The 26,335-nt window shown below is 46.4% G+C and overlaps 1 long non-coding RNA gene across 1 annotated transcript; it reads left to right on the top strand.

Annotated features, from left to right (window-relative positions):
* The first annotated feature begins 1,488 nt into the window (after positions 1-1,488).
* On the top strand, positions 1,489-26,335 carry LOC147629311 (uncharacterized). The gene is made up of 2 exons (XR_015267923.1): positions 1,489-1,691; positions 24,968-26,335. It is a non-coding gene; the product is annotated as an uncharacterized LOC147629311 (long non-coding RNA).

A 26,335-nucleotide genomic window follows, 5' to 3' on the forward strand; every position in this document is an offset into this window, starting at 1 on the left:
TCAGTTAGGAGTTACAACCTGATTAGGCAAGATGGGCTAAAAAAAAGGGGGGACTGCTCTTGTAACAACTCCTTACAAAGGATGAGGCATGCCTACCTAACTGAGATCAGGCTAAGACTCTCACTACGCCTGCTTCCTCATAATAACAATGTATGCATATTTGGGCATGTGAATATGTCCTGAGTGTGAATCATAATAACAATGGCATCGTGGCGCTTGTTGCAGAAGGGTCAATGAAGGTGCATTTTGTGTGGATTTTTAGGTTTTGAGTCTCATTCTGTTGAGAAGAAGAGGTATTTATCTCGCACACTATTGTGCACAGCTTGTGTCTAGCCTAGAGGATAATAATTGATAGAACTCGATGATGAGAGGATATTGATGTTGACTATGGCATTTACATTACTGAAACGCCTTTGCTTATAAGTACTGAATGTCATGGTGCAAAGTTTCAACGCATACTTATTACTGAATGGCATGATTGTATAATTTATGATTTTTTATGCCTTTTTATAGTCATTTGTCTGCTGTTGATATTATGACATTTGATGCTACTTTGATGTCATTGTGTTTTAATACTAATATGATGACACTTACCCACTTTTGGTGTCATCAGGTTAATTATGCTCGTGTATTGTGTGTGTTTGTGCGCGCGTGCATGTGCGTGCTTTATTTATCCCCCAAAATTTCAAGGTTTTCTCTCCTAGAAAATTTATTTTAAAAGGTAAATTTCAAAATTTGAAGGTGGGATTACACTAAACCTAGGTTTTTTTTTGAAGTTAATGTCTCTCTCTCTCTTACACACGTGTCGCTCTGGAAAAGCAACGCGGTAATGGTACACCTACTCTTTAAAGGTGCCATAGTGCCAGTGCTTTTTCTTAACATGCCTCTCAGTGCCATGAAGAAGGAGAGGAATACTGGGCTGAAGTTGGATCCGAAGAATTGGCCCGGATTGCAGCATGACACCACCATTCGCGGCAGAAAGTGGTGTTCCGGGGGCCAGTTACCTGCTGCAACAAATAGAGTTCTGTACTATGATAATGAGGGGGTCCTCTTGGTGGGTCCGCGCCCCTTCGAATTTGATTGGAGAAAAGAGACACCCCATGGAGAAGCCCTTTTTCTTGAGAGCAGGGCTACTACGGGCGGCTCCAGCTCCAGCTCCGGCTCCGGCTCCGGCTGCTGCTGTTTGGGGGCATCCAGTCTGGACTGCGCATTTGCAATATGCAAGATGGCGGAGCTGCCAATGCATAGTGCCAAACTTGAGCTTTTATCAAAGCAGCATATGTGTAACCATGCCTCTGTTTGGAGAGGCTTCTGTGATCGATTCCTGTCCTGTTTCAAATCACATCCTTATGGTCGAATCATCATCCTTGATGAAAGCAAGCTATGCCTCCAGTCCATTATCAGGATAGATCATCCCTCGAAGGAAGAAATTATGCGCTTACTCCATGGGCATCCGCTTGTGACGCATCCGGTGTGAGGACCTGTCTAATCGCTTTTTGAACGGAGACGGGGTTTACAGGGGCACTTACAACATGCACCGCCTTCTGCGCTGCGTTGTGCTGCTGGGCTACACTTGCAGTGATTGGATCCTGTTCAATTCTTCATCCGGCCTTGCTTTTGGGATGAATGGTTTCTTCAAGATCAGAAGATCAGATCAATCAGGAGTTGGGGAATTTGTCATGCTGCCGCAAGTACACCCTTGATCTTGTAGCTATTACACCTGTTACGATTTGGTTTTGGTAAAAATCCTCTGTTTAATGATGGTGTGTGTATCTTGAAAAAATGCATATGTTTAGCAAGATGTCACCTTGTGACCCGCTCTGAGGAAAAAAGGGAAGAATGTTTTTGTCGATGCTGTAGATAGATGCATTACCCTTGCACACTGCAAAATCTTTCACGGGTTAATACCTTCTCACATATAATTTGTGAAGTCTCACAAGGTTGTATGCATGTATACATGTGTGTGTGTGTGTGTGTGAGAGAGAGAGAGAGAGAGAGAGAGAGAGAGAGAGAAAGAGAGAGAGAGAGAGAGAAACAAGGTGATGGAATGCCCTCAATTATGTATTTCAATACTGCTTTGTAATTATTGTTTGATATGAACTATGTTATTCCAATGAAAGTGTGTCCAATGATCGGACTCGCTATAGGAACGATATTTTTTTTTATCATTCAAGGACCCTCCTCCGGCTATAGGACTGCAATGGGAGCTCCAGCTGGAGGCAGGGACTTGACAGGCTCGCATGTGGAGAGAGAGAGAGAGAGAGAGAGAGAGAGAGAGAGAGAGAGAGAGAGAGAGAGCATCCTTGCCATCGTGCAGAGGAGCTTTCCCTTGGGTCCAGCCTACCTTGACCATCATCCTCTTTCATTTACCATGTATTTTTCATGGTCTCATTTGCTTTGCTACATTATGCTGTGAAACTCATGACACAACTCATGTTCATGAATGTGTGGCTTAAATCTCCCATCATTTTGATGAAAGGAGCATACCAATGCACTCCACTCATAAAGGGCTTCAATCTCACACCATTTTGATGAAAGGAGCATACCAATGCACTCCACTCATAAAGGGCTTCAATCTCACACCATTTTGCCATCTCTTAAATAGTGTAAAACTGTGTAGGCTTACATTAAATGATCTCAAAACTCACATTCTAGTGGAAATAAATACATCAAGGCATAGGGCTTCACTTCCAATAGCCCTTATTGGGCTTCGCTTCCCAATAGCCCTAATGTAATTTTCAAGAACCTTTTTTTTTTTGCAAAAAAAGCCGCAGATTTATATTTCGAAAAAGGTCTAGCCCTCAAAACATTACAAACCCAAGTGTTCGTGGGCGGAGCCCTTAGAATATATCTATCCAGAAGTCTACCGGGCCAAGCCCATTTTACAAGATAAAAACTAATCCTACTGTGCATTATTGGGTTGGGTGAGTTTGATCATCTTCAAGGCCTCAGCCAGCAGGTGTGTCCGCAGCTGGAACTCTTTGTTTTCCTGCTCTGCATTTTCAGCTTGAATGTCCTCCCGCCAAGTCCTGTAAAAAACCTTATTTTCATTCATTATGGACCTCGTCAGGTGCCCATTTTCCAGCATTGAATCTTCTTCAGCATGCTGCCCTATCCATGTTGTATGAGCTCTTCTCTGGAGCGCCTCTTTCTTGCAGCCGGTCTCAGACTGTAGCTGCAGTGGAGGGGGGACCCTTAAAAACAGCCGCGTTACGGTCCTTCCATATATACCAAAGGGAAACCCTCTGATGATATTCCAGAGTGAGGTGGGGACCCCATAGACTCCCCCACCAGCCAAGTTTTCCAATCTATCTCCCTCTTCACCAAGGGGTGTAGGATCTGGCAATCACCGGTGCATTCGCAGGACAACTGAAGAAGAGGTGAGTGAGAGTTTCACACTATCTCTTACATCTTTGGCACGGGTCTTCTGCAATTCCTAGCTTCCTGGCTTTTTCTCCCGTCCATACGCCTTGATATATAATGAGCGACATCAAGCATGATACCTTGGGAGGGATATCCAAACTCCAATGGTTTTGGAATTTGAACTTCCGCTGTCTTCTGTCCAGAAGCAGACCCCATTTGTCGTTAAGTCTGTAGTGGATGGGAGGGGAGGGGGAGACCCTCCGGATGTGAGTGAGGGAGGACCCCCCTTCCCATCTGAAGGCCTTCCAGTTGAGATCACCATTGAACCCAACTCTCAAACTCTCCTTCTCCTGCCATACAGAGATTTGGGCTAGAATGAGATTGCTATCCTGGGCAGAGAAGCTAGCTCTGATGCAATCCATTGAGAGCCACTGCAAGGTTGGGTCCGGTACTCGTATTTGAGCGATACATTCCATACATATGTACCTGTACGTACCGAACCATCAGTACCGAACAATCAGTTCGATTTTTTGTTCGTCCTTTCATCCTTCCTCTTACTTACGTAGAAAACGTACAATACGTATGATAATCAAGTGATTGGAGTGCAATGTATTTTTCTTGACTCTTTTCAATTCTAAATAATTTAAGTTTATCAAATTCTATATACACATGCATAATTTCTTTACTATAAAAAGTTATTGTCGTACTTTACGTACTTTTGCTCAGAGAACGTACTGTACTGCATACCATACTCGTACCGCATTGTACATATCGTACGTATGGACTTACCTTGAGCCACTGCTGCCCAGAGATCTTTCCATCTTTTAAATCCCTTCATGTGCAGCCTGAGGGCCCTTTCTTCCTCCTCTGCATTGATCTGCTTGATTGAGACCAAAGGCCACCCTGTGGAGTCTTCCGTAGCCAGGCATGCTGCTTCCTTCGATTGGAGGAGACACCCTAGATTTTCCTTTATTCTGTTCCAAGCTCCCTAGAGAGAGTTTATCAGCTGTGAACCCTTTGGTTTGAAGGAGTGTTTACTGTACAGTAAGGTGGGTAGTGGAAGCCCCTTCCACCTCTTGTCTATTTCTAGGGTAAACTTAGGGAGGTGTCTGCATAACAAGCGAGCCCATTCCTTCTCTGGACATTGGATGCTTTTCACAATCCATTTGGCAGCGAGCCGGTCGGCCATTTCTCTAAGGTCATGAATGCACCACCCTTATCTTTAGGTAGGGTTCAAACTTCCCACTTGACCTTGGGGAGCGCTTAAAGCTTTACCTTCCCAATCCCCTGACCACATGAATTTCCTGCACATGGCTTCCAGTTGTTTGATGGCCGAGTCTGGGGGCCTCCAACAGAAAGGTAGAGCTACCGGTCCTGCACATGGCTTCCAGTTGTTTGATGGCTGAGTTTGGCAACAGAAAAGGTAGAACAGAGCTACCGGAGTGATAAAATGGTTTACTGTCACGTGACACATTCATATGTGGTCACATGGACATTAATCCCGCAGCAGAAAGCCATCAAATAATTCAGCCACGTCACCATTTCGCATTTTCATGTAATATCCAATTATGAGGTCGTGCATGAATGGCCGACTAGCAGACTGGAAAAATATATAAGTTCAGCGTGGGCTTCATTTGATGCAACCTGTTGGCACAAGATGCATCAAATGAAGCCCACGCTGAACTTATATATTTTTCCAGTCTGCTAGTCGGCCATTCATGCACGACCTCATAATTGGTAATTACTTGAAAATGCGAAATTGTGACGTGGCTGAATTATTTGATGGCTTTCTGCTGCGGGATTAATGTCCATGTGACCACATATGAATGTGTCACGTGACATTTACCACCATTTTCTCTTCCCGGCAGGGATGTCTGCATACCTGTCCATCTCTTCAGCTTTTCTTCTAGTCTGCACAAGAGCCGCTGCCACCTCTGCTTCATGCCGACATTGAAGCCCATCGGTATACCAAGCAATCGGAAGATTCTTCCTTCCTCTATGAGGGTGCACCCTTGCTCCATCATCCATTGGGTGGAGGTTTCTGGAGAGCCCTTATTCCTATTTTGCTGTGGTTTATCTTGGAGCGGGAGGCGTTGCAGAATGTCTCCAGGCATTCCCAGAAGGTTATGAGGGATTTCTCCTCATTCTTTACCACTGCATTCGTATCATTAGCGAACTGCTGCATACACATCTCCTCTCTCCCTCCCAGGGAGGGCAATACCTGCAATCTTCCCTTGGCTAATCTCATGCTTAACCAGAGTGTTAAGCCCATCCACTGAGATGGCAAACAGTGGAGCTAAGGGGCAGCTGAGATGTATGCCCGATCAAGCCTTGCCTTCCTGCAGAGTTCTACCAAACTGTAATTCTGCCATGTAAAGTCTCCGCTCTCTCCACCATCAAATACGACCAGATTTTGCTTAAGGGAGGACCAGGCTGCTTTCTCTGACACTCTTATGACACTGCCCTTTTGGAGGAATCTGTCTTCCATGTCCTCTACCATGTTAAAATCCCCAATTAAAATTACTGGCCCCTCCAGTTGGTGTAGAGATTCCCACAGCTGGGTTCTCTCCTGAACAGAACCGCCTGCATAGATCGAGATGGGGGAGTAGGGGAAAGGGTCATCCATCCTCCAGCTTTCTTCTCCATTCAGTAGCACTTCTGCAATGGGGAATGATGATTTTTTTTATACCCCCAGCACTGCTCCTCCTTTTCCTCTTGAATGAGTGGTTGAGAACCATACATGCTTGTCTGAAATCAAACACGACCAGTTTTTGCTGAAGGGAGGACCAGGCTGCTTTCTCTGACACTCTTATGACAGGAATCTGTCTTCCATGTCCTCTACCATGTTAAAATCCCCAATTAAAATTACTGGCCCCTCCAGTTGGTGTAGAGATTCCCACAGCTGGGTTCTCTCCTGAACAGAACTGCCTGCATAGATCGAGATGAGGGAGTAGGGGAAAGGGTCATCCATCCTCCAGCTTTCTTCTCCATCCAGTAGCACTTCTGCAATGGGGAATGATGATTTTTTTAAAAACCCCCAGCACTGCTCCTCCTTTTCCTCTTGAATGAGTGGTTGAGAACCATATGTGCTTGTCTGAAATTCTTTCAAGCCTCTGGAACAGGTCATCACCTGTCACTTTAACCTCCTGCAGGCAAATGTAGTCCAAGGAGGAGAGTTGAGGATGTAACCAGGACTTAACGGCTTCCACCTTAAGGGGGTCTGTGAGACCCTTGTTGTTCATGGAGAGGATTTTCATCGGTTTCTTGTTGTTTTGCGCCCCTGGCTTGTGGGGCAACCTCTCCACTTCAGTATGAGGGCGCTTGTTGTCATTCTGGGTATCCATCGGGGTCGTCTAGGGAGTCTGCTCTTGAGCAATCTCCTTGCCCTTGGTGGAGATCTGTGGTGACTCGCTAAGGCATGCATCAAGATTATTGATCTGAATCTCCAGGGTGGCTTTTTCCTGCTGTGACAGGTCTGAGGGTTCACTGGGGGCTCGGGTTCTTGATCTTGGGACGTCGAAGATTCTCCTTGCTCGTTTGTTTCTTCTTCAAGCCCAGCAAGCAGGGCATATCTGTTCGCCTTCTGCCCTCTTTTCTTGGCCTGCGGTGGTTTTCTGGGATTGGGTCGCTGTTCTGCACTTTACCTTGGGAGCCTCAGGTTGAGGCTCTGCATGCACCTCCGCTTGGGGGGTTTTTTCCGCTGCTTGGCCTGTTTTGTGCGCCCTGCTTGGTAGTGCCTTCAGTTGGTGAGCCCACAGTGGAAGCATGCAATCGGGAGATGCTTGTAAACCACCGGTTGCATGAAAGACGAGCCATCATCTAACCCGATGTTGATCTTCTCTGGCATCTCTCCTTCCAAATCTACCTCTACGAGGATCTGCGGGTGTCAACGGGGGTTAAAAGACTGAGCAGGGCGAACGCCTAAGGCCTTACGAAGAGGGCTCACAATACTCTTCAGAAAGGGCTGATATTGCAGGGGGAGGCTGGGGAGTTCTATCCAGACACGGTAGAGGGTTTTGCAGGGGTGAAGTCCGGTGACCACCTGAAGAGGTAAAGGGGGAGTTGCGTATCATCCACTAGAAATATGTAGTGTTTTTTGGGCAGCACCTGGGTGATGAAGACCTCGACCCGAAGGGGGTCCCAATAGTTTCTCATCCAGGCCTTCAGAATCTCCATGGGAGGACGGGGGCCAAAGAGGAGCCCAACAACAGCGCGGGAGCTGAAGTCCTCTTCTGTTTTCCTAATAAGAGATGCAGGTAAAATCACAGAGGGGGAAGGGTTTACCTTGGAGACGACTGCTATCGCCATTCGCACCAGTAGGTTTGCTTTGGTCGAGGAGAAGGACCTCGGTATCGGCACCCCTATTTCCCATGGCAGTTTGCTGAGGAATTTCCATATGCATGTCTGCTCCCTGGAGGTCAGGTCACCTTTCTTTGGACCCCTCGTGCTATTTGAGAAGATCTTCTAGGAATTGGAGTCTTCGCTCCTTTTCCACAGAGAAGGGCTGATACAGGGGAGGCAGGGAGGACGGCGTTGCGAACAGGATTAAAGTGTGGGAGGGGCCCTTTCCCCACGCGCTGGAGGGGGACGGGGCTTTGACAAGCAAGACGGACTCCGTACTCCCACTCCAAGTTGTATTAATTCCACAGAGAGGGGAGGAGAGCAGCGTGTCGAAAGGAGAGCTGATAGGGAGGGGGGGAGAGTGAGTGAGGATGGGACATTAGGGCGCATGGGCCGAGGAGCTCAGTGTTGATGGGCAAGGGCAGAGTGCGCACGCAGAGGTAGGGTTAGGGTTTGGGGCACGTGCAGGATGTGACCCATTCATCTTCGCTGATAATGCAAAACTTTTGTTTTTTTACAAGAAAAATGCCATGCATAGCCTTCCAAGGATAATTTTCACACTGCTCTCCTCATCCCGGAGAACAATGTGAATCTGTGTTTTGAGGATTAGTGCAAATATGTGATTTTTCCCTTTTTGAATTCACTGATACTTCACAAGGACCTGTAAAACACATGTCTTGCACCAAGAGCTATTCCACTCTGGGTTTTTAACCTTTTCTAGTCAACACCCTCAGGCTTTCTTGAAACATTTGCTGTGCAACAAGAACTCGACTGTGGGTAACTTTGTCCGAATAGGATAGTTCAAGTCCTTGGACCCACCTAGTGATGATTGAATTCTGTCCAACATAAGACCAGTGTTGCAAAAGTTATGGTGACTAGTGCTAATTTGTCCATTTTTGACCTATTTTGAGAACTAGGATCTTGAATGGTCGCATGCATACCTTACCCAGACATGACCCCTGTTTTAGATAGCCCTCCACTTGCTTCACACCAACCTCATGATGAATAGTGAAAGTTATGGGGATTAGTGAGAATCTGTAATTTTTACATTTTGACCCATTTGGAGTTTAACTAGTCTCCTTATTTAAAATGGCTCGTCTCCTACATGGCTAAGGTAGAGATTTGCTCTACATGTAGATGCTGAGCTAAAATAATAGCACATTAATAGATTGGCTCTCTTCAGGCCAAAATTTGTTGCCATATATATATAGGCAGTGATGTGTGTGAACACACTTAGGACCGCCGGGGCACTTTTTCCCTCTTTAGGAGGTTTTTTCCCCCGGCTTGTATATACGCCCATCCTTCTAGGGCTAACTTATCTTTGTACATTGACACAATCTAATACACTTTGTGTTGTGTGCATTCTTGCTTCTTCTTCTCCAAGCTTTGTGTGCTTTCCTGCAACCCTAATTCCAACAATTGGTATCAGAGCAGGCATCGGCTCCCAGGGCTACACCGTCAGCACCCTCCGACTCACGTTCTCCGATTGAGGTGAGTTTTCACGAGCGCTTTGCAGGTCCCTATACTCTGCGTTCTCAGAATTTGCATCTGAGGTCGTTTTGGGCTCCGTTTTTGCATTTCAAGTTCTGCACAGGTGTTTTCGTCATTTTCTGCAGAAATTTCGACAGTGCAGTTTTCTGCAAAACAGGCATACGTACTCCATTGTGGACCGTGCTACATAGCACGAGTTGTTTTCTGTTCAGTCTTTGCTTCATTACAGGTAGCTTTTGCATCAGTTTCAGTCAGTGGCCATGGCTGATAACAGCAATGATGTATTTCGCATGTTGTCTGCTGAAGACAAACTGGATGGAGACAGCAACTACCCACTTTGGGCATACATGATGCAGCATGTTTTGGTTGCAAAAGGAGTGTGGAACATTGTGCAGGGTATGGATGTACGTCCAGGTTCTGTGGATGTAGGATCTGTTGAGGATGTTGCAGGTTCTAGCAGCTCTACTGTTGCTGCTGTTTTACCCACTGCTGAACAAGCTCGTTGGGATGGTAAAGATGCGCAGGCTCATGCCTTGATAGCACTTTCTGTCAAACGGAACATCACCCCACATATTCGTTCAGCTAAAACAGCAAAACAGGCTTGGGATATTCTAGCTGGTTTGTATGCAGGTCGTAACGAGGCAAAAATCGCTTACCTGCGTAAAGAGCTAGAATTGAAGATTATGCAAGAAGATGATGACATGAATGTTTTTCTTGCTGAGATTAAAGATCTCAAAGAACAGTTGATTTCTGCAGGTGAGATTATTCCTGATCATTCTCTTGTGCAGACTGTTCTTGATGCTTTACCTGAGACATATCAGACTTTTGCTTCCACATGGAGACTTCTTAATGAGGACAGACCTGATGGTGTCAAGTATGATACTTTAGTCAACAAGCTCTTGCAAGAAGCGCAGTCCAGGCAAAACAGGGCCAGGCAGCGTGCAGTTGATCAAGCATTTATTGCTGCCCAGCAGCAGAGAAGAAGTGGTAAGGCAGCCCCTTCCACTGTTTCTTCTCCTATTAGTAGGTCTGCAACTTCTTCTCCTTCCACAGGTAGTAACAATAAGTCTGAGAAGGCTCTTGATAAAGGCAAGAAAAAGACCAGGTGCAACTATTGTAAGGCAAATGATCATGTCATTAAGAATTGCCCTAAGCTAAAGGCTAAAGAGGCAAAGAAGAAAGAGTCAAATGCAGCCACAATAGCGGATGCTTCTACAAATGCAGATTCTGCAAATGTTGTGCAGGATACAGAATGGGCGTTTAGCGTGTATTGCCAGTATGACCCATCTGTACATGATGCATGTTTGGTAGTTTCTGTTGACTCTCATGTCTGGTATTTTGACAGTGGTGCTACAAAGCACATTACCTCGCATCGTGATATGTTCACTTCTCTTGAGGCTGTCCCTAATGGGAATACTGTCACATGTGCCAATAATGCTTCTTACCCAGTGAAGGGCGTTGGTAAAATTATGCTTACTGCTGCAAATGGCAGCGCTTTCACACTTTCAGATGCTTTGTATGTGCCAGGGATAAAGAAGAATCTATTGTCTGTCTCTGCGCTCGCTAGACTTGGATTTGTAGTCAAATTTGTGGATGACAGATGTACTGTTCATGATTTGACTTTTGGTGATACGATTATTGCATCTGGAACCTTGTTTCGTGGGCTGTATAGGCTCAATTCTTATGACAAGTGTGTGGAAGATTCAGCAAATGCAGTTTCTGATGAAAAGGCAGTTTCAGATGCAAAACTATGGCATGCTCGTTTTGGTCATCTGAACTTTGCTAGTTTGCTGCGTTTGCAGAAATTTGATATGGTTGCTTCATTGCCCCCTCTTGAGGCACCATTGAAACATGTTTGTGAAGGCTGTATTTTGGGCAAAATGCAGCGTTCTGCGTTTCCAAAGGATGGTTCTGTGCGGGCCACTCGCAAATTGCAGCTTGTACATAGTGATGTATGTGGGCCTATGCAAACTCCGTCATTTGGTAAACACTTGTACTTCGTGACTTTCATTGATGATTACTCAAGGCATGCATGGGTATATCCACTGAAGGCAAAGTCCGAAGTGTTATTGTGCTTCAAACAGTTTTTTCTTATGGTTGAAAATGTATCCAATTGTACTGTGGGCACCCTCCGTACTGATCGAGGGGGGGAGTACATGTCTAAAGAGTTTGATGCATTTCTGGCTAGTCGTGGGATAAAACACCAATGTACAGTGCCATATACCCCTCAGCAAAATGGTGTTGCTGAGAGGCAAAACAGGTCACTTATGGAGATGGCACGATGTATGGTCAAGAGCCAAGCTTTGCCACATGCGTTTTGGCTTGAGGCTGTCATGTGTGCTGCATATGTACTCAACAGGTGTCCCACTAAGGCCTTGCAGTCTATTACTCCATACGAAGCTTGGCATGGCAGGAAGCCTTCTATTGGTCACTTGCGTGTCTTTGGTTGCTTGGCCTATGCTTTAGTGCCTGTGCAACAACGCAGAAAATTGGATGATAAGGCTGTTAAATGCATTTTTGTTGGTTACAGTGCTGAGAGCAAGGGTTACAGATTGTATCATCCGCAGTCAAAGCGTATCTTGATTAGTCGAGATGTTGTTTTTGTGGAAGATGCTGTGCAGCCTTTGTTATCATGTACCAAAGAGACAGGTGTGAGCTCACGGGATGTATTTGATACATTGTTGCCTCTATTTACAGGTGGGAATTCAAATGTAAGTCCTAATGAGGCAAATATTCAACCTATGCAGATTTCAAACGACATCATAGATCAGCCTATTTCTGATGCAGATATACAGGATATAATTCATGAGGATAGGGCTGAAAATGAGCAGGCTAGAAATATGCCGAAATGGCTGGTGCAAACCTTGCGTGATAGTAAAATTGATGCACCTATCTCTAGTCGTACTCGTTCAGGTTTTCAGCATGCCTCTTATGCATCAGATTGTTATGCTTTGGCTGTGTCTAGTATGTGTGAAGAGGAAGAACCTCTTTCATTTGATGAGGCACAAAATTCAGAAAATTGGTTGGCTGCAATGCAAAGTGAATATGATGCTATAATGAAGAATGGTACATGGTCTTTGTGTGATTTGCCTATTGGTAAAAAGGCCATTGGATGTAAGTGGGTTTTTAAGTTGAAACGAAAGCCAGATGGTAGTGTTGATCGCTATAAGGCTAGACTTGTTGCAAAGGGTTATGCTCAAGAAAAGGGCATTGATTTTGATGAGACCTTTGCTCCCACTTGTCGTATGACTACCATTCGTAGCATTTGTGCATTGGCAGCTCATAATGGTTGGAATGTACATCAGTTGGACATAAAGACTGCGTTCTTGAATGGAGATTTGCATGAGGAAGTGTATGTATCGCAGCCTCGTGGTTTTGTTCAAAGAGGGCAGGAAAACAAAGTGTGCAGGTTGAAAAAGGCTTTATATGGTTTAAAGCAAGCTCCACGAGCATGGTATGAAAAGATACATGCATATTTGACTGCACATGGTTTTCAAAATAGTCCAACAGAAAGCACTTTGTATGTTAAACGTGTGGATGGTGTACATCTAATCATTGCTCTCTATGTCGATGACATGCTGCTCACAGGACCAAATGAGAGTCATATTGCTGATTTTAAGGCTGACTTGAATGCCTCTTTTGAGATGTCAGATTTGGGGCATTTGCATCATTATTTGGGGATACAATTTAAGCAGTGTGATGGAGGTATTGCTTTGTGTCAGACAAAGTATATTGAGACATTGTTGCGGAGATTTGGCCTTGAAGACTGCAAACCTATTGCTACTCCAATGGAGACAGGTTTGAAGTTGAGTCTTCATGATGCTGGAGATCACTTTGATGTCACACTCTATCAGACAGCTGTTGGTTGCCTCATTTATTTATGCATTACGAGGCCGGACATTCAGTTTGCAGTCTCACAGGTGAGCAGGTTTATGCATAGCCCAGGGTCTCAGCATTGGAAGGCAGTTAAACGCATCTTTCGCTACTTGAGTGGCACCATACATCTTGGGTTGTTTTATCCCAAGGGGGGATCATTGCCGCCAGATTTACATGCTTTTTCAGACTCAGATTGGGCTGGTTGCTATGACACAAGAGTGTCCACAAGTGGTTTTTGTTTCATGCTCGGTAGCTCATGCATATCTTGGTTGAGCAAGAAGCAACCTACTGTGGCCACTTCTAGTTGTGAAGCTGAGTACAGGGCAGCTTTCACAGCTACGGTTGAGTGTGTGTGGCTCAGACGGCTTATGGCTGACTTGGGTGTTGGACAGGAGTCTGCCACCTCTATCTTCACTGACAGTCAGAGTGCATTGGCAGTTGCGAGAAACCCAGTTTTTCATGCTCGCACAAAGCACATTGAGGTGCATTATCACTATGTCAGGGAGAGACTCTTAGCAGGAGAGATCAGCTTGGCCTATGTGCCAACACAGGACAACCTCGCCGATCTTTTCACAAAGGCGCTTCCTCGTGAGAAGTTCGAAGCTTTCCGCAAAGCTTTGGGCTTGCTTCCCTTTGTGGACTGATCTACTTCGGGCATGGCACTCCCCTATACATGAGTGCCAGCTCTCGTTCACACCATCACTCCTAGGGGGGATTTGTTGCCATATATATATAGGCAGTGATGTGTGTGAACACACTTAGGACCGCCGGGGCACTTTTTCCCTCTTTAGGAGGTTTTTTCCCCCGGCTTGTATATACGCCCATCCTTCTAGGGCTAACTTATCTTTGTACATTGACACAATCTAATACACTTTGTGTTGTGTGCATTCTTGCTTCTTCTTCTCCAAGCTTTGTGTGCTTTCCTGCAACCCTAATTCCAACAAAATTCATAAGTTTCCTGCTGCCAAACTGCTTGTATAGGTGCATCCTCTCTGCCCCCTCTCACCCTGCCAGATGCCTATGCACAATGGTCAAAGCACAAGCATCTAGAGCTACATGCCCATGGAAATCAATGGAAAGGTGTGCATGTAAAAGGACTGCATTTTCTTTTAAAGACTCCTTTGGAATGCTGGAAGAAATTGGTTATCCACAAGGCGACATAATAGGCTTGTGGAGGTATGGAAACCTTATGAATTGGGCAAGCTAATCCATGTTTGTGTCCATGGTCCATCGTAAGGCTTAAGCTGCTGCATAGTAAATCTGCAAAGGGTAAATCTCATCAATGGGCAAGCCAATGAGGAAAAATCAGCAATGGTGACGCTGATGGAGGGAAAATTCAGCATTATATCAAGGTTGAAAATGCTTAAAAGAGAGTAAATTTAAACAAGGGAATCATATTTAATTAACATCATGAAAATTAAACACACACAGACAATTAGGATGCGGAGGAGACCAGAGACTTCTTGAGAAACCCCATCGATAATAGGCACACCACTTTGTTTTCTCGACAGTCTTAAGCACATATAACAAAGAAACTTCAGGCACCAAGTAAGCCTTTTATATGGTCCAAGGCCACAATGTCCAGCATCTACACAAATGATGTTTGTTGATACATTTAGGTTCTCACCACCAAAGGCATGAGAATAAAATCACCAATGCCAGATGGATCACGCTTTGGAACAAAGCAAAAGCCTCTAGAACCATATCTCCAGCCATATGAGTTCAAGACAATCCAGTTGTCTCTTGTGTATCCAGCAAGAACAACGCAATGTTGGAGGTTTGGGCTGTACTGGCCCCTATAGACCCCATCTCCATCCAAACCTTCGGCTGCCAGCCCACACTTGACGCCCGTGATGACCGGAGACCTAGTGAGATAGTCTTCGATGGCTTGTTGGGGCACATCATCATCTCTCAAGATTGAGTTGATGTGTAGCAGCCTTGGCTTCATCCGTTTGTCGTCAAGGAAGATATCTGTACAAGGCCTATCACCATCGGGCTTGTATGCCACATATTCCCTTGCCGTGCACACTCCATTCTCCTCCACAAACTTAAGGCAATCAAAAGGATCGCCACCACTACACCCTTTTCCTTTATGGAAACCGAGGAGCTCTTCCATCCTCGTCCAAATTCTTGTTGGCAACTTTGGACACCCTCTTTCACAGTGGTCCAACACATATTGAACTGACAAAGCTTCCGGTTTTCCCCCTTTTGCAATCTTATGTACTGCAGCAACACAAGCCAAGCTCGCAGCGACCCAACAACTTCCACATGTGCCTTGGTTAAAAACAGGCTGCGGAAAAACATCTTGTCCCCTCCAATCTACCACTTGATGATGTGGTAATGGCGGATCAACTAAAGTGCCTTTGGTACCATATGAAGTTTTGCCCGAAGAGAGAAGTCGTTTTTTGCAAAAAAATTGGCCAATTCTCTTTCCTCAGTTTCAGTCCTTTGCAATCCTTCATGACCTAGTAGAGCACAAAAGTTATCCAAACATTAGAAGCACTTTGCTTGCTCGTATTGAAGCCCATAAAAACGGCACATTAGGTTATCAAATGCACCACAAAATTCCGGAAGACAATTAAGCCTAGGTGTCAGAGAACCACATGTACATGTACGCTTTGTATGCAGAAAAATAATGTAGTAAAAATGTGCTAACAACAACTTGAAACCTTACTCGTCTCATCTGTATGTGTTGATCCTTGAAGACGAAGTTTTCCAGAAGTAGAGGGAGCAAATGCATTAATCCCACCTCTAGAAATATTTTTTCTTTGCCAATAAGCTGATCCTGGTTTGTTGCCAAGCCGACCTTGTTAGCCCTGGTGATTAGAGTGTGTGTGTGTGTGTGTAAGGGAGAGGGATAGAGGCAGGCAGTCTGGCAGAGTTGAATTGAAGAAATGTTGAATACCTTTGGAGGTAAATGGTTTGACAGCAAAGCATTTGTTCGCGTCGTAATATGAACTGTGTTTTTGCGTTGCAAGAGAACAAGCAGTCAGCAACCTGTTTCTCTCAAAAAGTAAAAGCTTTTCAATCGAAGTGCAGCACACATGCTACCGGGTTAACTTTTTCGCTAAGCTCAACAGATCGCTCTGCCCCCTTGACCCTGTCCATTTTACTTGCACTTGGTTCACGCCCATTGAGAATCGGAGCCTGTATAAAACTCAAAGTGAGCTGATCTCCTTCCTAATGCTTGAACATAATGAGCGTACAAGTTGGGTGTGCCAATGGCCATGTTTAAGTAACAACCTCGAAGTATTGTCGAAATGTAGCTGCATCGCCAAGAATCCCTGGATTTGTAAAATTGACCATTGCAAAAAATTCTTCCATATCATTCTGTACACAGTTTATAGTTAGTGTACATGTACTGATTCAATCTCCTTGAGAAGATAAAAGCCAAAATTCACCTGCATGGGTGTACCAGATAACAGCACACGTCTTTGACATTGAAGACCCGCTAAAGCCTGCTTCAAAAGTTGCAATAAGATACCAGCAGGGGATTGTAGGGTGATTAAGAAAGTCTACACTTAATTTTGAGAAAACTTTGGTAAGTTATACTGAACATAATAAATCTGATACTTTGTTGGTGCATGTCTGATCGTTCTTCAGTCTGTGAGCTTCATCAAATACAAGCAAATCGCAACTGCCTACCTGTTGCAGCTTCTTTGCATGCATTCTGAAAGTTTCATATGATAAAATTAACACCTACATAGACAATATTAGACAGATTTGAATGTTTTTTTACCAAGCAAGTAAATTGCAGCTGGTATTGCAGTTTCCTTCTCAAAAATTGCAGCTGGTATTGCAGTTTCCTTCTCAATATGACACTAATAGGTAAGTCAACAAATTACTAAAAAAGCACACAAAATTTCTGCTAGTTGCATAGAAACTATGTAAAGCTAAAAATTTTCATGTCATTGTCAAAAACGAAAACTCTTACTTTCTCAAGTTCAAGCTAGTATCATCAGCCTTTATGGAAACCCTTCCAAGCCAGGCAGGAGTCACACTTTTTGGTCACCGGCACATGGCTCCGAGGGGAACCAGGGTGGAGTATGCATCTCAGTCAGTGAGCAGCTTCTATCCGAGGTTGTGGATTCTGGCACTCTGGTTCAGGGTGGAGCGCAGTGGATCATCCTTCAGGTTGGGGAAGACCGCATTGGCTTCCTCAACTTCTACGTCCCTAATGGGGCGACCGGGAGAGCTGAGTTCTGGAGCACCATTAGGCAGTCCCTTCCCATGGCAGACCATTGGTGCCTAGGGGGGGATTGCAACATGCTGGAGGATGCAGAGGACAAGATGGGGGGCAGCCAGGAGACCATTCATGGGCCGGAGCTCGCTGCCTGGGAGGAGCTAGTGCTGCAGGTGAGAGGTCAGGATCCGTGGACTCTCTCGGAGTTTGGCAGGATGCAGGGGAGTTTATCTTTCTCGCGCTCGGATAGACGGGCCACAGGAGTTAACCTTTCCCGCATCGACAGGTCTTACATTGATGAGTGGGCTTGCGATAGAGGTGGCACTGTGGGTATACTTGCAGGCTCTTCTTTTTCAGACCACTTTCCAGTGCTTCTCCAGATCGAGGACCCTACAAGAGGAGAGCGAGGCCAGAGCGTCCGGATTCCAGATTGTCTCATAAAGGAGCCCGAGATTGCGACCAGAGTTGAGCAGGTCTGGCGGGAGCTTCAGTTTAGGAGAGGATCGGCAACCAGCGATCTTGACAGGGGTTTGCAGGAGATCAGTAGGATGCTCAGACAAGCTGCCCTGGACCGTCTGGAGGCTTTCAGAGAGCAGGAGAGGAGCTTGCGGAGGAGTCTAGCTTCCCTTCAAAGACTTCAGGAGAGGGATCCTACCAGCCCTTGGATTTCAAAGCAGATGGAGTCAACTCGCACAGAGATCAGATCCATCGAGGAGAGGAGGGTGGGGTTCCGATTCCATGCTCGGGCATCTTTTTGGACACAGGCTGGAGACAGAGTGACTCGGGATTTCTTTGAGGTGACAGGGCCTCGCTTCAGACGAGAGGGTCTCAGGCGTCTTCGGCAGGCTGATGGCCAGGTAGTGGTGGATCCCCCCAGGGTTCGGGCGATCGCCACAGATTTTTACAGGGATCTGCTCTCTGCTAAGCCAGCAGATGACAGGGTGAGAGAGGCTCGGGAGGCAGTCTGGAGCTTCACGAGACCGGTTGTGCCGGCCCATTTGCAGCACTCCCTTCTCTCCCCCTTCTCGGATGCGGAACTGGAGGCGGCTCTTCAGGCACTTCCTCGAGGCAAATGCCCAGGAGAGGACGGTCTCTCAGTGGCTTTCTTCCAGAGGTATTGGGGTCTCTTGCATAGGGGTTTCAGATTGGCATTCCAAGAGATCATGGAGTCGGGAGACATGCCGGACAGCATGGCAGAGGGGTTGATTCACTTGATCCCCAAAGAGGGAGGAGACAGACTGGAGATTAGACAGTGGAGACCGATCACCTTGCTAGGCACGGCCTACAAGGTCCTAGCTAAGGCGATCAGCAGGCGGCTTCAGCCTCACCTTCCGGACATCATCCACTCCACGCAGACAGGCTTCATCCAGGATAGGAGCATCCTGGATAACATCTTCTCTTTCTGGGAGGCTACGGCTTTGGCTAGATTTCGGCAGGAGGATCTGGCAGTGCTCCTTCTCGACTTCGAGAAGGCATATGATCGGGTGGACTGGGCCTTCTTGGAAGGCACTATGGAGAGGATGGGCTTCCCCCCTTAGTGGATCCGTGGGGTCTCTGCACTCTACACATCGGCTCATAGCCAGGTGCTGATACAGGGCGTGTGCGGAGAGAGGTTCCAGCTCTCGCGCTCGGTGCGGCAGGGGTGCCCCTTGGCGCCCTTTCTTTTTCTTTTTGTGGCGGAGGCCATGAGCACTTTCTTGATGGCACAGGATACAGGTTTGCGGGGCCTCCAGCTCCCCATCCGCACCTCGGAGGAGCTCCTAGACTCGGAGTTTGCGGATGACACTGCTGTCTATCTTCAGGGAGGGGAGGAGAACCTCCGCCGCTTCGCCTCAGCCATGGGCAGGTTTTGCAGAGCTTCGGGCGCTTTGATCAACTGGCACAAGTCGTGTGGGTTGTGGGTCAGTTCTGTGCCCCCCCGACTTGGAGGCCAGTTGATGGGTTTCAGTGGCTGGCCCCCGGCACTACAGTGCGCTATTTGGGATGCTATGTGGGCATTGACATATCTCCGGAGCAGCAGATAGCCCCCCTTTCTGAGCATTCGGAAGAAGCTTCTGTATTGGAGTACCGCTCGTTTATCTCTGGCTGGCTGAGTGGTTGTGGCCAACCAGGTTCTGCTTGCTACCATGTGGTACATCACTTCTTGCTGGGCCTTCTCTCAGGCGTGCATTGGCCAGGTGCAGAGGCTCATCAGGAACTTTCTTTGGTCCGGTGGCGACGGGCGGCCCGCCAGGGCCAAGGTGGCATGGGCTGTGATCACTCAGCCGAGGGAGAGAGGCGGCCTGGGCATAGTTGATCTTATTTGTCAGAGCCGAGCTTTGCTTGGCAAGTTGGTGGTTCGTGGCCTCCTACCAGGCGCTGAGCCGTGGAAGGAGTTTCTTGTTTCCAGGATTCTCAGCCGCACCCCTTCTCTTAGCGGCCCCTGGACCCCCAGCATCAGGTGGATCTTTACAGAGCAGCGATCCAGAGGAGTGGGCCTTGGTTTCGAGGAGCGTTTTGCAGCTAGCCTTCTGAGGGCCTGGGAGCATCTGAGGCCGTCACTCTTCCTCCAGACTCCCTCGGGCACCGATGAGGAGCGCCTGAGGCAGCCATTGATCTGGAACCCCTTGATCCGACTTCCCAGTGGTCATATGGTTGGATCGTGATCTCATGTGTCGTGGGGCCCGTTGAGCTCCGGCCCAGCCCAGTCCTTAGACAACTGGATATGTTTTTAGCAGCTGCCTCTAGAGGTTCAGGAGAGGAGACTCAGCGGGATGAGGGGCAGAGAGTTGACGAGGCAGGACATTGAGGCGGCCATCCCCCGGGAGTGGCGGACTCCAGTACAGGACCCTCCACCTCCACAGTGGATGGGCGTCTTTACTCGGCGTCTTTACTCGGCATGAGATCCTTCTAGCGGTCTGCGGCTCAGCAGAGAGAGTCGCCCCACTCACCTTCGAGGTGGGAGAGGGAGGCCAGCTTCAGAGGACCCGACTGGATTTGGATGAGTTCCAGGGTTGTATCTTTCAGAGGGTGCGGGTGGTCGGCTTTCATCAGAGACAATGGCATGTAGACCCCTCACCGGCCTCGATAGGGGAGGACTATTCTTGGAGATTATGGGCTTGGGACAGCAGGCCTCTTATTCGCCTTCAGTGGGATCCAGGCGAGTGGCTTTGGCGAGATCCCTATTCGGCCCCTACCAACCCAGGCACCCCCTTTTTTCAGTACATAGTGAGGCTGGGGCGGCGGATCCAGAGGCACAGGATAGAGGGCACCCCGGCGGCGGCCGAGCATTGGCGGCGACAGGGGCTCTCCCCCGCCTTCCTTAGGGACTTCTGGCAGCGCCTTTGGGACAGCTTCCGGCCCCGGAAGGTGACGCTTTTTCTCTGGCTTACAGCGCATAGAGGACTGGCTGGGGGGGCTTGGCTAGCTTTTGGCAGACACCCAGCGTCCTGCCCTCGGTGCGGCCATGCACAGGAGTCGCAGCGGCACTGCTTATGGGATTGCCCACAGGCACAGCAGGTCTGGCAGCGCGCTCTCAGGATGGTTTTTGCAGGCTCGCCAGGTGAGATGATGGTGACGTGGGGTGCGGTGTCTTGGGCCACGGACAGCGGCCCGTCCCCTGGATACGAAGACGTCCTTGGCAGTGTGACCATCCAGGTCTCTGACAGGGCGATGGCGGTGGTTCCGACGCCAGACTTCTCCTCGGCAGTCTCCCAGGAGGGGGACGGGCACAGATGGGAGATGATCAGCAGCATGACGGCTTGGCACATATGGAGAGCCCGATATGCAGGGAGGCCATAGACCGCCAGGTGATTCCACCGGCGGAGGTCATACAGGCTCTCTGGGTGGACATCATTCACACCTTGAGAGGACACTGGGGGAAACTTCAGGGCGACTCGGATCGCATGAGAGATCGCCGCAAGGCGTTCCTCCGCACTTGGCAGCCTGGCCCTTTCCTCACCGCGAGGGGCGAGGATGTCACTTGGCACTACAGGCCTCCAGTTTGGCTCTTCTCACCTCCCGCATGTACTACTAGGTAGCCCCCCCCCCCAGAGAGCGGCCAGCCACCACGAGGGTGGAGCTCCGGTGTTCACTGTATATATTATCCCTCCTTGTGAGGTGAGCTTTGTAGCCTTATGGCGTCTTCTCATTAACTAATAGAAGGATCGTTTTTCCCAAAAAAAAAAGAAAGAAAGAAAGAAAGAAAGAAAGAAAGAAAGAGTTAGGGTTTCAGTGTTACCTCAAAAGAGCAGTAACATTCCAGGACTCCCTTTGGTGATCTCCTTCATTCTCTTCGTTTGCTTGACACCGCTCATTGAAGCCATGTACTTGAAAACAGCCAACGCCATGGCTATGTCTTTTCCAAGGACACAGGTACCCGCCCTCTCCGTCCTTCACACTTGCACACCATTGCAAGCTTTCCTCTTCTGAAACGCCACAGATGGACGCTCCCTACAAGCGCTCGACTTCTGCTCTTAAAGCCTGTAAAGGAAAGCCAAGCTCTGAGCTCTCTCTCTCTCTCCAAATCTTTGAAAAGTGTCTCAAATTATCTCAAATTCTAAATCATTTTCACTAAACGGCTTTGTTGTGAGTAACAAATTAATACGTGGCGAGTAGCACGGGTTCGGGGGTTATGCCCTCCCAATTTTTTATTAAATTGTATTCATTAATTTGTTTTGGGTGGGGGGGCTTGGAAACAAAAAATTGAAGGGTGAAAAAAAAAGGGGGGGCGCCTCTTTTTTTTGGGTACTTTTTCCCCCTCTCTCTCTCGTTCTGTCTGCGCAACCCCTGCGTTGCAATCTCTGATTTGTTTCCCCTCTCTCTCTCTCCTCACTTAGTCTCTTCTCTCTCTCCCTCTTCTTTTACCCTGATCTCTCTCTCTCTCTCTCTCTCTCTGCTGAGAGGCACCAGGATACATAATGAGCTACAGAAAAGGGGTTCAGTTAACAAGAATTACTCAGATGCTTTAGTTAACTATGTATGCAAACTGTGGTGAGCTTCAGAAAGCAAAAGCGTGAGAGAAAGAGAGAGAGATTAGGGTTTCTCTCTCTCTCTCTCTCTCTCTCTCTCTCAGATCTGCTGCTGCACTACAGGTGGCCGGTGCAATGTATGCAAAGTGTGGTGAGCTTCAGAAAGCACGAGCATTACTTGACATGTATAACAGCAGCTATATTACATTAATAGTAGCAGGCTATGCTTGAAAAGGAAAGTGCCAGAAGGCTCTAGACTGTTTCGAACAAATGCAGTGAAAGGGTATCCTTCCAAATGAAGTGACATATGCTTGCATCTTCAAAGCCCCTGCTGCGATTGGAGCCATTGGCAGGGGCTGTGGCGAGAATGCTAGGCAGGGGCTGCCAGAGAGAGGGAGCGGGCTACTCGGGGTGCAGGTCCATTGAGAAGGTGAAGAAAGCAGGGTACAGAGAGAGATAAAGCTAGAGGAGAGAGAGAGAGAGAGAGAGAGAAAGCTAGAGAGAGAGAGAGAGAGAGACCACCATTTCTCCCATTATTCATCTTGGGTGAGTAGCGTGGCCCCGCGGGTTCGGGGGTTCACTTTAGCCTATAACTTGTTCAAGTTGGGGAAAATCCTTCTGAATTTCTTGTGAGAGGGAAATAAAACCCTTTCAAAATTTATAAATTTTAGTTATATTTTTTAAGTTTACATAAAAAAAATACCCCCTCAAAAATGGCAATTTCCTTCTCATTTAGGAGTGAAAAGGATATACTTCCTTTTCCCTAAAATTGTTTTCCCGAACCTTGTGCAGCAGCAACAACAGCGCGGGTGTATTACAAGGACTATGTGTTTTTTGAATCAGGTATGCAACATTGATTGTTTGCTTGCTTTTTCTCTGTTTGTTTCTTGTCTTGTACACAGTTATTTTTATTCGAGTTAATAGAGGGTGAACCCATTCATAAGGAGTTGTTGTGCCTGTTGAGCACAGTACCGAACCGTCCTCAAAGAGTACTTCCTTGAAGAGTCGTTCCATGAAGAGTACTTCAAAGAGTAGTTCTTTAAAGAGTTCAAGGTCTTCCCCAAAGGTGGTTCGATCAACCACAAAGAGGTCATCCTCAAATAGTCCAGGCCTATCCCCAAAGATTAAAAGGTCTTCCCCTTTGGCTCCACGTTCCATCCTGAGGAGCGCCTCACCAAAGAGTCCAAAGCCACCCCAAAAAGTAAAAAGTCTACCTTACAGGCAACTAAAAAGCCAACACAAGCACTCCCAACATTGGTTGTGCCAGCTCCAACACAATCTAAACCATCACTAAGCAAGTTAGGAGGTGAAGACGATGGCATACCCTTATCCCATTTTGCAAAGACTAAGAAGTCTAGTGCCAAACAAACTTAATTTTAGTGGTACGTCAACTAAGTCTGCACATTTATGTACCGAGAGTGTCCAATTTTTTTTGTAGCCTTTGGGCGATTTGGATTTTTAATGAATTTCATTTCTATTCACCAAGCCTACTCCACTCTTGGAGCATGGTGGTTGTTTGTGTATGTCGGCTATCGTCTTTATTAATTCATTTTTCACTACAATGCCATGTGCTAGACCTAAATCGAGTGACTTTTTTTTCTTCTATCTGTAATGTAGAGAACATAGTTGTCATATGGTACGTGTATGGTACGGTACGATACGATACGGTACAGTGTATTTACCGTACTTTATAATTCATATCATACGGTACGATAAATACGATGTGTTTTTCTAAGTACTAAAAAAACACTTGGTGAGATAAACCATTAAAAACAAGCACAAACTATCATGTAGAAATCGATGCGCTGCGCACGATAGAATGAGAGAAATCTCTAGAGCTGTGACTGAAACTCAACACTCATCTTTGTATGAATGTACACTCCTATGTGTGTGAATGTGTGTGTGTGGGGGAGCAATGAGCATACATTGATACCAAGTTCTACACCCACTATTGGACACGATATTATGCATGATGTCATACAGTCATAGTATCTACTCCCTAGTCATACAATCATAGTATCTTCTTTCTAGTCCATACTATGCATGATGGCGATTGGGGGAGGTTGGTGCTAATAGTTATAGTCTTGTAGATGACTGCCATAATTTTATAGGGCACGTTCCTCGACTCTTCTACTGGGTCTGTACAGTTCAACAAATAGAACCTGCAGCAGCAGCGAGATTTATTATATGAATTTGGGCATGTTCCTGGACTCTTCTAGGAACTTACATTTGAGCAAATAAAATCAGCATACCACAAAAAAGTACCTGTATGTATGATTTCGTACGACACCGTACCATACGAGTACGTTCGTACACCATACAAAAACAACTATGGTAGAGAATGTGGGAGATTTAGTGTCCGATCAGGTGCATACCACAGATGTCATCATTGCAACTGCTGTAGGTGCTAAAGTGGAGAAGGAAGATGTTACGACAAATTCTCATGGTGAAGCTCATATGCCAGATGCAATATCTGATCATATTTTTGGAGATAATGTGAAAAATGAAACATTGACATTGACCATGTAGTAGATGTGCCCATAACTATTATGTCCTCACTGAGTGTGCCCATTCCTGTCATCTACATGCCCTTACCCTCATATGTAGAACTTTTTTGCTTACTGCACCTCTTGTGGCATCATGTAACTTTTTGAAAATTTATAATGAAAAAGGTCTTTTTGGAGTAAATATAAGTGTGCAATAGTCCAGTATATTTTGTTTGTCTTTTATGATTTCTTCATTCGATACCTGTGTTGTGTTGCAGGGGAAGAGAAATACGTTTTAATTGCCCTGCATGATTTAAATTTTTCCATTGAATGGAAAAAGCTACAAAAAGGCAAATCGCCAAGGCCAGGCAGCTTAAAAGAGAAAAATTTGAGATTGAGAGGCGCCTGCACCGCTACTGTGTACGCGTCTATCAAATATGGGTGTACTTGAATTTTGTTCATCCCTCTGAGGAGGTTATTATTAGTGAGTGGTATCCTCTAGCTGGCCCAATATGGGTGCCAAAGCTTCTGGCAGACGATAAGTGGGCTCTCATACTTGATTTGAATGGCCTACTGGTTTGTGTTGTAGAGGGTTAGTATGGCGAACAGCCTCCTGCATATGCAAAGAAAATGGTAACGTACAATATCAATGTTGAGCGAACATTGTTTTGTCACAAAGACGGCCACAGATTTTTGGATTGGTGCCTCCAATATTTCTATGTTTTTATATGGAGCACCAGCATGCAGCGTAAAGTGAATGGAATACTAGATATTGTATTCAAAGAGTAGCAGTCAAGGCTAGCAGGCGTTTTTACACAGTACCATTGCAATGGCTAGCCTTGGAAGATTATGAATAAGCCTGTGTTCTTCAAGAACTTGAAGCTCTTTTGGATGCACGTTCCGGATTTCGGGCCCAAAAACACTATTATCATTGATGATAGTTGATACAAAGTGTACTAGAACAATGAAGGAACTTGGCTTATTACTCCCAAGTTAGAGCATCAGACTGTTGAGCAGCGACAACAATTCCTGGGAGGCACTTTGACTGACTGGCTATTTCTATGGTTGCAATCAAAGGATCGTGCAGCATATACAGCTGAAAACATGTTTGATACCGGCCCTGACTTATTTTATGATGCAGTCATCGGCAAGGTGCAATTAGATATAAGACAAAAGGATGAAGCCACGTTGAGGGGAGCGATCCGTCAGCAACAAAGGGAGGCTGACGTAGAAGCTGAAAGGCATGAGAGGGAAAGGCTGGACAGGGAAAGATTAGAGAAGCAGATGCAGAAAGAAGAGGCTAAGCAGAAGCAGGAACCAGTGAAGCATAAATACGTGCACCGTGGGCACGGCAAATAGGCTTGGCAGTAGAATGTCCTTCCTATGTATTTTTTTATGATGTAACTTTATGGAGTTAGCAGCAGCAGACTTTTTGTAAAATTCAAAACTATCTAAAGTCATTTGATATTGTGATATCATGATGGGATCACCTTTTCAATGTCCAAAACTGTTCTGACTTTCATTTAAGATGTTAAGAATCAACTTTTGTACTATTCGATTCTTTTGTGACCAAAACGGGGTTCTTATGTGTTGTGTCACCCTACACTTACAAGGCATGTGGGACATACCTATTCTAGTGTTGGCAT

Source organism: Cibotium barometz, chromosome 18, assembly GCF_041138505.1.
Source record: "Cibotium barometz isolate CiBa-2024 chromosome 18, ASM4113850v1, whole genome shotgun sequence".
NCBI classification, from domain to species: Eukaryota; Viridiplantae; Streptophyta; class Polypodiopsida; order Cyatheales; family Cibotiaceae; genus Cibotium; species Cibotium barometz.